This window comes from Capricornis sumatraensis, chromosome 19 (assembly GCF_032405125.1).
Source record: "Capricornis sumatraensis isolate serow.1 chromosome 19, serow.2, whole genome shotgun sequence".
Lineage (NCBI taxonomy): Eukaryota > Metazoa > Chordata > Mammalia > Artiodactyla > Bovidae > Capricornis > Capricornis sumatraensis.
In genome coordinates, this window is record NC_091087.1 from 46,782,278 (window position 1) to 46,796,041 (window position 13,764).

The window sequence follows — 13,764 nt, forward strand, 5'->3', positions numbered from 1 at the left end:
GGTCCTGTAAAATGGGCCAGTACACAGTTTTGTATTAAGTTTCAAAGTCAGAAAAATTACTGTGACCTTTACTTCAAATGGGGTTCTCTAAATAGAATGAAGTGTTTCTGCCTCAGGAACATTTCCAGAGACCTTGCTTTTCCAGCCTGAATGGGTGAAGAGCTAAGACACAGTGACAGGAACGTGCCAGAGTCAAGCAGGATTTGATCCAGGTTCTCTGCCTCCAGAGATTTTTCTGTAAGGCTTTTAATACTACTCACTTTTGCCAGTTCCTAGAAGTGGTGTTGAAGTGGTTCATAGAAAATTCTTTATACTACCAATTAAATGTGTATTTGTGAACTCTCCTCTCAATTAGAAAACATCATTTCTTTCATACCACAGACTATTGGCAATCAGCTATAGTTTTATCCAAACTAATGAGGGAAATTATTTATATAATTTTAATAACAATCTGCTAATCTAGTCAAATTAAATTTTGGTATACAATGTGTTATTTTCATAAATATAAAAATTCTATACGTTTTTTAAAAATGATTTTTTTTAAGAAAGACATATAGTTTTTAAGTAGTGTTTCCAAGTGGCTCAATATTAGCTAATGAATAAGAATAAGTTCTAACTATTATATTAATTGATGGAATATAAAGGATACTTGTAATGGCCTTAAAAGTGGTTCATTCTCTTAGATAACCATTTCTGTAAAATAATTAATTATATTAACAGTTTACTGTATATGCTTGTTTAACATAATTCACATACAGGAAGCCCAAACTTAGTTTATTATGAATTCCTTTAAGTGCCACATAATAGGGATTCAAATTAGCACTTTCTTTTAGGTAGCTTAACATAAATAAGCATATAATACAGACTGAGAAAGATTTGTAATTCTTTAGTGTTTAGAAGAAAGAAACTCAATTAAACATTTTATGATGCCCCTGAATAATTATAATGAAGCAATAACTGACCTTAGCCATGTACTAAACTGTGACATCTTGAATTCAGTTGTCAATATAAACTACAATTACCAAATCACTCGATGGTTTAGAAAATCAAACCGTATTCTTTACAGCTATTCTCCTGGCTTGGCATTACCTTCTAAATTTCAGACTTACCCAGGTCTGCTGTGGTGTAGCAACAGCCTACATTTATTGACAAGCAAATATTTTATGTTCTGTTGCCACAAAGGAAGGATCACTCAGACTGGGAGGCCAGATTAAAAATTGAAATCCTGTCAAATGTCCAATTCTCAGCATGACTTATTATTTCGTATTGTCATTTTCTGTCCCCACAGAGTTAAGTCTTGTTAATTTTAGCACATTTAAAAGAATCCTAAATCATGGGTTTAAAACTAATGGAGCTGAACAGACATTTATTTATCCTGCAAAGCAGGCCAATAAACAATTTTATGTTTCCAAATGCTAATTTGGAAGTTTGAAAGTTGAAGAATGTATTGCTAATTTTAAGTAAAATGGATTACTTCAAGTAGGCAGGGAAACAAACATAGGCATGCTGAAAAAAATATTCTCGAGTAATCCATCTGATGCCCTCTTTTACTGACAAAACAAAACAGAAAACAGAAGGATTCAGTTCTTCAGTTGCTGTTTTATGTGCCAGGTCTTGGGAAGGGTGAGAAAAAGCCATGAACCTACGTGCCCTGCCTCAGTTCTTTTCTGAAGCAAAATGTGCATCTAAAAACATCAGTTTGAATCAATGGTCTAAAAGTTGATCACAATTCACCTGGCTCAGTGAACAAGCCCAGTTTATACTTCATCATTTTCTTTTTTCTATTGTTCATTTCAGTCATTAATATATTAAGGTTAAAAAAAGAAAGTGAACACTGATTCCCTTAAATGGAGTTCTCAGAAAGTCAAGAATTTACCAAGTCAGGCACGTTTTCAGTCTTCATAAAGAAAGCTTTAATTTACAATCACTGTGAAATCCCATGATACACTAAAATAGTACATTGTCAAAAGTACCAAACTATTGGGGAAAAGATGTTAATGTGATAATATTTCTAATTTTAGTCTATCCCTATATTACAGTCCTATAGCACCTTGCCTCTAAGGAGATCAGGATGCTTTATATTTAGAAAAAGATGGAAATGCAAATCAAAGTGGAATTTCCCCCAGAATTACACTGAAAAGATTAAGAGTCATAGAAAAAGAGATAAAGGGTATAAGGAAAAAGAAGACGCACAAGCAATAGGAATCCATACAAGTCCTGGCAAGTTGTCTTCCTTATGTTTTTACTGCTGCCTTCTTCAAATTTAACAGCAAGGATAGACTACACATGCTGTTCAAGGTATATCTCATGTCTGGTCCAGTCTAAAGTGTCTTCATATAACACTATAATTTTACCATTTCTATCATTCCCCAGGATCATTAAAGCTGAGTTCATAATTGACCTTGGAGAATTATATAATATAGAGGTTTGTCTTATGAGTTTCACTCTGCACATGTGATTTAGTACCTGATACAGTGGGTAGAAGGGTCCCTCAGGAAATACTTTGCAGCTATTACAGCACCTTTATGATATCTTATTTGTGTATTTTTTAGAATTTATAAGACTTAACCCAGGATTTCATTCTATTTGGGCAAAAGATCCAGGGAGAAACTTCCAGTAATTCCGAAACACTTGAACATAAATTTCATTCTCACTTATCCCATGGTATCTATATATAGCCATGGAATACGTATTAATATGGCCTGTGTCCAAATCGTGTTACATTACTATCTGATATACCTTGGGCAAGTTATTTTACCTCTCTGTGTCCCAGTTTCTTCATCTCTTCAAATGAACAGAAAACATTTCCTATCTCATAGGAAAATTATGGGAACCATGGCTCTGCTATAGGACTCTCCTTATATAGTGTTAGCATAAATCCTGACACAAGCAAGAGTTTACAGGGTCAATAGACAGTAAAATGAGACAAGCCCTTATGTTGAACAGATCTTGATTGCTGCAGAGTTTCTTTAACATTGACCTATATAGGCTAGTGCACAAATACAGTAAAGAAATAAATATAAAAACAGTACCCCGTGTGCTAAGTTGCTTTGGTCATGTTCAACTCTTTGCAACCTTATGGACTGTAGCCCTCCAGGTTCCTCTGTCCATGGGATTCTACAGGCAAGAATATCAGAATGGGTTGCCATCCCCTCCTCCAGAGGATCTTTTTGACCCAGGGATCAAAACTGCATCTCTTATGTCTCCTGCATTGGCAGGCAAGTTCTTTACTGTTAGCACCACCTAGGATAACAATGTTCATTTCTATCTTTTACTCAGTTCAGTTCAGTCAGTCACTCGGTCGTGTCTGACTCTTTGCGATCCCATGGGCTGCAGCAAGCCAGGCTTCCCTGTCTATCACCAACTTGAGGAGCTTTCCCAAACTCAAGTCCATTGAGTTGGGGAAGCCATCCAACCATCTCATCCTCTGTTAACCCATTCTCTTCCTGACTTCAATCTTTCCCAGTATCAGGGTCTTTTCCAATGATTCAGTTTTTTGCATCAGGCGGCCAAAGTATTGGAAATTCAGCTTCAGCATCAGTCCTTCCAGTGAATAGTATTTACTCAGTAACTCTGTGTAATACTCTGGAGTAAGGCACAGTTTCATCTGGTTGTCACAAAAATAATACCCAAACCCGTGCTATGCTTCTTCAGAGGAGCTATGTATATTAAAATATTGACAACTGTATCAGTTTGATACTTCAGGATAACTAGAAAATTTTGATCTAGTTTCTTGAAAGAACTGGGCAATTCTGCCAGTGGCACTAGAGAACTACTTCATATGTTTCTGCTATGAGTCAAAGCTGAGAGGACGAGGCCTGGTAACTAAGTCTAGTGGCCCTGGGAAGCAAATAGAAGGTGCTAAGATTTGAGGTTTGGTCCTATACTCTGCAACCAAACTGATGAGGCTGATATCAGGTAGGACAAATATATTAATAGAACCTCCAATTCATAGCATAGTAAATTTTCTATTTTTGATTCTCATTGTAAATAATAAACATAGTTATGAGACCAAGATTTATCTTTTCCATTTCTTAGTTATACTGATTCCAAGGAGTTGACTTAAGCTAATTCACAGAATATGTTCCATGGAAAGGTATCAAATTGCTCAAACAGGTAAAGAACTCTTATGAATATTCAGGCATTCACTCAACTTCCACAAATCCCTAATGAACTAGAAGTTTTATAGGCAATAAAAATTATTAAGCAGTATTTATAAACATATCTCTTCTATTGGAAAATATAAATAGTTGTTATTTTTACTACCTGGTTAGATGCTATGATTTAAAACCTAGACCACTCGCTCCTAGTTCAGTTTTCTCTCATTCTATTCATTTATCATTATACCCTCATCTCAAAGACTTTCCCAAGAATAAATGAACATTCTAAATCCTCTAATGGATACTGTCAGTGTGGCTGCCCTCCCAAGTGTGGAGTCAGCACTTCAAGACCCAGCACTTGTCTCCATTGATTGGTAAGTGATACCACTATTCTGGGTTCATAGTCAGAGACATAGGAACAGACAGTGCAGCTATCCCATGGAGCTTTACACACACACACACACACACCTGCAATTAGACTTCCTTTTTAAAATAGGAAAAGCAATCTAATAAAAAATACAGAGCTGTAAAATATTTTACATATATTACAGTTTCACAAACACAGGAACAACTGAGTTTTTCTATCCTTGATTCTAGCATCTTACACCAATCATTCATTCATACATTCAGTCAAAAACTTCAGTGTTTATCAGGTACTGTGCTCAGTGGGTGCTCCAGGAGCATCAAGTCCAATGGGGGATATCTTTAAAAGGGGAACAAAATGTGTTGTGTGCTAAGCAAAGTGCTTGTAGTGCATAGGTCTGAATAATTAACTCCATTGAGGGAAGCCCCTGAAAACTTCCTAAAAGAAGTCACATTTGTGCTAAGCCCTAAAAGATCAATCAGCACAAGTTAGCCAGGGGAGGGTATAGCATGAACAGAGACCCTGAGTTGTGAAGATGCTTGGTTTGTGGGGTACCTGCAAATGGCAACCCACTCCAGTATTCTTGCCTGGAGAATCCCATGGACGGAGGAGCCTGGTGGGCTATAGTCCACGGGGTCACAAAGGGTAGGACACGACTGAGAGACTTCACTTTGAGACTGGACACTGACAGGAAAGAGCGGGAAGTAGCCCAGGTGATCAGAGATGAGACCAGACAGGCCGATGAAGGTCAATTTTACATACCATATATATATATGAAGAACTGCAGTATTTAGAAAATAACCTATAGATATCTCATAACCACCAGACATTTTTAAATTTGGGAATGACAAGATTACCTTCGATGTTTGAAAGGCAGTAATTCTGGGGGTTCTTGGAGTGGAGAGTGAGGTTCTGGAGATTGGATCCAACAATGTTAAGTGAGATCAAGAAAGAAAAGTTTAGAGTCCTTGAATGAGATGGTAGCAGAGAAGGTTTGGTCACATATTGAATATTTGAAAGATATGACTATTGATTACCATTATAAAGAGATTTACCACTTGAGAGAAATTAAAGACATACAAAATACTTGGTGAATCTGTTTTAACTTTACTGCTTCATCAGTTCAGTTCAGTCGCTCAGTCATGTCTGACTCTTTGCGACGCCATGAATCGCAGCATGCCAGGCCTCCCTGTCCATCACCATCTCCCAGAGTTCACTCAGACTCATGTCCATCGAGTCCGTGATGCCATCCAGCCATTGAAACATAATTTATTCTTCCTTTTCTATAACCTCACCTTTCACTTATTTCTACATACACAGCGATTACATTTCTGGATATCCCATTATATTTTAATGCATACTTTTTATGGCATTGGACATGGCAGACCACTTTCTCTACTGTAATTCCAACTTCTTCAGCTTCCACATCACTGTCTTTCAAGGTTATTATCCTACTTCTCTGACAATGTTCTCTTCAGGTTTCATGTTGCTTCTCATCTTTATCTCTCTCCTCAAATGCTGGTTTTCTCATGATTCTCTATTTCCACCCCAGCCCCTTCTCAGTCCATCAAACCACCTCATTCACTTCTGTGTTACTAATCACATGATGACTCCAATTAGTCATTTAGTCAGCAAACACTTTGTAAGCATCTATGCTATTCTAGGCCCTATACTACAAGCTGAGATTTTGTCACAAGTATATTCAGTCATTTTCCACAAGGCAAAAACTTTTGCTCACTTTATGAGGTGTGGGGAAGGTTCAATAGGAGGATGCAATGGGATGACAGAGGAAAATTATAAATACAATTTTGGAAGGGTAGAAGATAAGTAGAAGTTGGGGAGGCTAAGAGATACACTTCTGGCAGAAGGGATAGGGAAAAAGTGGAATCACTGTACACCTTGAATTCCATTCTTTATCACAGTTCAGGATAGAGTGTGGCAAGCAATGAAGCTGTAAAAAAGGCAGGATTCAGATGAAGGAGGGTCTTGTAGGACTTGTTAGGGAGCTTAGATTTTTTTTAAGTTTTATTGAAATGTAGCTGAATAATGATTTTGTGTTAATTTCTACTGCACAGCAAAGTGATCCAGTTGTACATGTATATACATATATATTGTTTTTCACATCCTTTTCCATTATGGTCTATCACAAGATATTGAATAAGGTTCCCTGTGTTATCCAGTAGGACCTTGTTGTTTATCCATTCTATATATAATAGTTTGTGTTTGCTCTCAATCCTTACCTGCTTCTCCCTTGGCAACTGCAGGTCTGATCTCTGTATCTGTGAGTATGTTTCTGTTTCATAGATATGTTCACTTGCGTCATATTTTAGATTCAACATATAAGTGATATCATATGGTAATTATCTTTGTCTTTCTGACTTCCTTTGCTTAATATGATCATCTCCACTAAGGAGCTTAGATTTAGTTTATAGGTGATGAGGAGATCGTAAGTACCAATTACTCCAGCAGCTACATGAAGGGATGATCATAGAGGGACAATACTAGAGTTGGGAATTATTTAGGATGATGGTTGGTAGTTAATGTGAAAGACAGTCAGCGGTTGACTTAATAGATCAGTGGTAGTGGATGGAAAGAAGGGGGCTGGTTCAAGAAGTGTATAGGAGGTAAAAATCAATAGAACTTAGTGGTTAATTTGATGAGACATCAGAGAGAGAGAGAGGCTCTTCTGGGATGTCTGCTGCTGCTGCTGCTAAGAAACTTCAGTCATGTCTGACTCTGTGTTACCCCACAGACGGCAGCCCACCAGGCTCCCCCGTCCCTGGGATTCTCCAGGCAAGAGTACTGGAGTGGGGTGCCATTGCCTTCTCCAGGGATGTCTGCTAAGTCTCCTTAATAATCCTGGTGCCATCAATAGCAGAATGCATAGCATCAACAGGAATGGAAGCAAGAAAGATAAGGAGTTCAGTTCTGAACACTGTCAATTTTAAAAGCTCACATACACAAGATACTCAGAGAAAATCTAACACTTCAGTCATATGAACTTAGAAATTTTAGAAAAGTCTGATGTGGACATAGAATTTATTATGTGGTCTAAGTGCTCTGTGTATATTAGCTCAGCTTACTCCTCTCTACAACCTTATAAGCACTAACATTATTGCCATTTCACACTATCTTGCAAAAGATGGTAGGTATTAGAATCAGAATTTGAACTCTGGTTTTAGCATCTGTTTTCTTAACTACTCCACACTGCTGCTACTGCTGCTGCTAAGTCGCTTCAGTCGTGTCTGACTCTGCAACCCCATGGACGGCAGCCCACCAGGCTCCCCCATCCTTGGGAGTCTCCAGGCAAGAACACTGGAGTGGGTTGCCAGTTCCTTCTCCACTCCACACTACTGGTTCTCATAGATTTGCAATAAATGAGTCCATGAGAAGGAATGTCATCAGCCAAGTACAAAGAGATAATATCAGCAAGTCCAAGGCAGAACCCCATGAAACACCCTAGTATATGTGGGAATGGAGGTAGAAAGGGGGAGGCTAGGAGGAAGAAAGAGGTAGAATAGGACTAAAGAATATAGGAACCTGGAGACTGCCTTAATATGAAAGGTACATGGCTTCCAAAGGAAGGAGTCAGCAGTGGTGCCAAAGCTACATGGCTTTAGATCTATCCCTTATCACAGCTTCAATTACACATTAAAATTCGCTCAGGACCTCTCCACCTGTGTTGTACCACTGCATCCCATACTCGAGAATAGGGATTCCTAATCTGTACACTATTGACATCTTGGACTATGGAGATAATTCTTTTTGTTCCTTGGGACTAAGCTATTTAGCAATAGCACTGGCTCCTTCCAGGGCATATTCATAGTACCCACACCCTGAGTTGCAACAATCCCAAATGTCACGAGATATTGCCAAATATTCCCTGGGGGTAAATAATACCCAGGTGAAAACCATTGCTCCAGACTCGTGTAGATAACTTGCAACTCCCTGAAAAGAGTTTCATATATGTTATTCTTTGGAGAGGACTTTTCACCTTCCTGCCAAGATGCCTCCTGATCAACCACCTGTATGCAGGTTGAGTGTCGCCCTGACTGTGAAACTCTCCTTTGGGCCACCACAGTGCTTGTCATACACTTTTATACTAAACTGGCATGTTTTATAGTTCTTTCTTTGAATTTGTTTTCTGCAACTAGCCCTTGCAAGTTTCTTGCGGCCTGGCACATAGAAGTTATTCAATGATATTTGTTTAAATAAATGAATGAAAGGAAATATTTGTTTTTTTACAAATATGATCTTTTTTAAACTTTACAATTAATTAAATTATTTATGTTGGGCTGCTCTGAATCTTCATTGCTGTGCCTGAGCCTTCTCTAGTTGCAGCAAGCAGGGGCTCCTCTCTAGTTGCGCTGTGTGGGCTTTTCATCGCCGGGGCTTCTCCTATTGCAGAGCTTGGGCTCTGGGATGCGTGGGCTTCAGTTGTTGTGGCACACGGGCTTAGTTGCCCCACAGCATGTAGAATCTTCCTGAACTAAGGATCAAACCAGTATCTCCTGCATTGCCAGGTGGATTCTTAACCATTGGACTACCCGGAAAGTCTTACAAATATGATTCTAATATTAACTATTAAAGTTTTAATATTAGAAGCTATTTTTTAGAAGCCAAGAAAGTATTTCTGGTTGATTCTTTCTTGTGTTTTTTAATTTTTAGTCTATGCTTTATTTTTCTGTCAATTTATTTCTGACTGAGCAAATATCAGTAACTATCCTTATTATTTTACTTTCTTTTAAAACTTATTAATAGTCATAAATCATATGAATAATTAATTATAATGATTAGCCATAGCTGTATTAAGTTTAATAATAAAAATGTTGAATGTTCTTAAGATTATTAATTATTTTAACTGGCAACTATATATATATATATTACTATTTTAGAGAATGTGTAAGAAAATATGTGAAGGATTTTCATGTGATACTTTCCATGCTTATAATAATGTTTAGTATCTACATGTCATCAACTCCCAGAGGACCACACAAACGTTTCAATTAGTATGCCAACATTTCTTTGTGAGACAGGTAAATATGGTCATCTTCATCTTATATTTGAAAAAATAAAATGCAAAATTTTTCCTAGAAAATTCTTGACAGTCTTAAGATTAACGCTAGAAATGCCTGTCACCAGATTTGCTCTCATGGTATAAAACTGTTGGAAATATTAGCTGGGATAACTATCCTTGGTGGGCTAGGCTTCAACTCTAGAACCACACTGAGAAGAACCACATGTAGAATTGGTTGTCAGAGAATTTCATCAGGTCTCAGATTCCTACTGAGGTAACGTGACTTCCTCCTTCTAATGGCCTCAATGCTTTGCGTCTACCGTCATCATGGATTCCATAGGATTTATGGTAAAAGTAGAGAATCTCAAATACTCTCAAGAGAAAGCTACTAGTGTGTGTGTTTTAACAAACAAAAGAACTTTTTATTAACAAGACATGTGATTTCTTCATAATACCTTTTCCTGCTCTAAGTCTAGGAGCATCAGTTCACCATAGGGAATTGATAACCACTGAATGTTAAGTCCTAAATTACAAAATTCTCAACAGACAATACATAAAGTTGTATAATGCCAGTTACAGGAATAAAAGCAGTGAATAACACTTGGAATATACTACATGATGTGCAGATTAAAGCCAAATCTTGTTTCAACTTCATTGGCAGACTGAGGAATAAAGGTGTCCAACAGAACAGCAAAATTTTTAAAGATAATGAACATTGTGGGAATTATAAACCTTTGGAACCCTTTTTAGGACAGTAACTTGTTGCTGTGACATTGAAAATATTAACATACCTTAACCTAGCAATCCTATTTGTGATACAGAGGTCAGAAATCTTTCCTACAGAAAAAGAATCACTTGTATGTGGGACCTACAAGCAATGATGTTTATTATAGAACTTTGTTTTATAATAACAAAAATTAGAATTGATCTGAATGGTCATCCATGGGGAATAATCAAATAAATTATGGGATGTCCATATGTTATACAGTTATTAAAAAGAAAATAATGAGTTAGGTTTGTATACCAGCCTGAAATGTGTTTGTGTTTCATTTTTAAGGAGAAAAAGTGAAATTGTAGACATATGTGCATATGTGATTTAATTTTATAGAAAAGAAAAAAAAATCTCACACATAAACATGTATGTACATATTTGTATTTATGTGTACATTCACATATGCTATACATATATTTGCATACATTTGTATGAGCATGAAGAGATGCGTATGAAAGGAACTATAACTATTCCTACTTTTATTAAGAGAAGAAAAGTTGCCTTAAAGGGGAGTAATTGGGGAGACTGGATATACATAGTTTGACTTGCTACAGTAAGCAAGTATCTTTCACAATTTGAGAAAGGCTATTCAATACAAAGTTTGAAAAAACAAAAGCAAAAACAACAACAAAACCACTACCATCCCTGAGATCAGCTAATATATGACTAAAAATATGCATAAGCCAGTAAAATTTCAATCACAGGATAATGGTAACTGTAGTGGTGAGGCAGGGAAAGTTCTATCTTATCAATAATATATCAGAACAATCTTAAAACAATGAATATTTAACCTGGCTCAGGCTGTTCTTTTCATGTGTTCTTTGAATCACATTTCATATTAAGTTAAGGAAACATCAGTTGAAAATTGAAGCTGAAGTTAAATCCACAGAAGTCAGATTTATGACCAGTAATCTATCAGTCTACAGGTTTTCACCACACAGCAGTTGAGACAGATAATTGGGCATACAGGGGAAAGCTGAGCATGAGGTCAAGTATCCAGCTATTTAGATAGGACTAACAAAGGAGATCATTCTTGAGTAATATAGGGCAGTAGGTATTCAAATGCTAAAATCTGTGGTATGAACTTTTAATGTAATGTGAGAATATAGGCAGCTAGTGAAAACAGTCCCCAAGGGCAGCCTGGAGGAGGGAGACAAGAGGTAACTAACACAAATGGGCTGGAGGAAGAAGCAGAAAAAAAAAAATCAGTGAACACAACAACAGGAAGTGAAGTGAGGCTGGAGTGAGTGAGAATAAGGTTAAGGGAGATGAGGTTTCAAAAAAGGGCTCAGACAGTAAAGAATTTGCCTGCAATGCAGGAGACCCAGTTTCAATCACTGGGTCAGGAAGGCTGAAGGAAATGGCAACCCACTCCAGTATTCTTGCCTGGAGAATTCCATGGACAGGGGAGCCTTGTGGGTTACAGTCCCTGGGGTCACAAAGAGTCAGACAGGACTGGGTGACTAACACATAGAGAAGCACACTTGGAGGAGCGCAACAGCTATGCTCGAAGATTATAATGGGTCTGGAATGCCAGGTACAAAGGTTCAACTTTGATGAGAGAAAAAACTGCTGCTGCTAAGTTGCTTCAGTCGTGTCCAACTCTGTGCGACCCCATAGATGGCAGCCCACCAGGCTCCTCTGTCCCCGGGATTCTCCACGCAAGACTACTGGAGTGGGTTGCCATTTCCTTCTCCAATACATGCATGTATGCTAAGTCGCTTCAGTCCTGTCCAACTCTGTGTGATCCCATAGACAGCAGCCCACCAGGCTCCTCTGTCCCCGGGATTCTCCACGCAAGACTACTGGAGTGGGTTGCCATTTCCTTCTCCAATACATGCATGTATGCTAAGTCACTTCAGTCCTGTCCAACTCTGTGCGATCCCATAGACAGCAGCCCACCAGGCTCCTCTGTCCACAGGATTCTCCAGGCAAGAATACTGGAGTGGGTTCCCATTTCCTTCTCCACAACCTATGCATAGGCTGCTTCATTGTGGGATTAATAAGAAAACAATCAAATTGTAAGTCCCTCAGGATATCCCATCCCTTTGTATCACTAGAGACTAGAATTGTGCTATTCATAGTGAAGGATACCATAAATGCATACTGAAAAAGAAAATTAAAGGAAATGAGATGTTTTTAAGGAAAAAGTTGATGGGACCTGATAAAAGGGTATAAGCAGTGACAGAAAAGCGAATCAAATATGACTCCAAGATTTCAAACTTTGATAATAAAATAATACTAGCAGTGTCCCTGAATAAGAGAAGGGGGAAATATAAAGAAAATAGTTTGCAGAAAATTCATTAAGTTTCTATTTTATAAGTCAAATTTTTCTAAGCAGCAATTTGAACAGTACTACTATTGTGACACCATAACATCTTCATCTGACTTTAAAACCAAAGGGAAGATATAATTCCTTGAAACAAAAGGCAGAGGAGCTACCAATGCACACACTTCTAAAATATATCAACAAACATGAGTTGAGGATGACTCTGCCCTAGGGAATATCCAGACGCTTGGGAGAGAAGGATAAACAAGATGGCATATTTGCCCTCAAGGTGTTCACTAACCCAAGTATAAGACTGACATCACTTTGAAAATTGTTTCTTTCTGAAAACTGCTGTAAGTTCAATAGTGATATCAGGAAACTGCTGGGCATTGGAGGGAACTGGGCAAAATATTTCAGAGGAGATGTTATTTGAACTCAATATCAATGTCACGGCATAAAAGGACAGTTGGAGGAGAAAAGAGGAGGAAAAGAACATTTACAGATGTGTGATGCACTTGTGGTAGCACCTGCCAGCTATGTTTTCCCAAAAAAGACATTTCTGCAGACCTACTACTTCAGAGCAGTAGACATGCTCCTTTTGGGGACTACCTAAACCAAGAACAGGAGAGCTCTCCATGCATTTGAAATCAAGTCATTTGAAGTTTTCAGTTGTCTAGAATGATGCATATAAAAATTAGGAGTATAAAAACCCACACCCCACCACTTAAACTGAATCACAGAGGATTCAGCAGTCAGAAAGAGAAAAGATTAATGAGATGGGCCCATAAAACAGAGATGTAAGGTGAAAAAAGAATCTCTACCGTGTTCAAGGGCCCAGTTAACCTTGGGTTCCTTTAGCTATTTCTTTTCACTTACAATGGGCTTCTCTGGTAGCTCAGATGGTGAAGAATGTGCCTGCAATGCAAGAAACTTGGGTTTGATCCCCAGGTCAGGAAGATTCCCTGGAGAAGAGAATGGCTACCTTCTCCAGAAGTCTTGCCTGGAGAATTCCATGGACAGAGGAGCCTGGCAGGCTACAGTCCCTGGGATCTTAAAGAGTCAGATACAACTGAACAACTGACTTTTAAATTTCCTTCATTTTTTTTTCCTTTTTTTTTTTTTTTTGCTTTCATTTAACTCAAAATTTGTTATAAATAAGGAAGTCAACCTATATAAATGCCTAATACACTTACACAACTCTATTTAGTGAGTTTACATAAATCACCTCTCTGAATTCCTCTC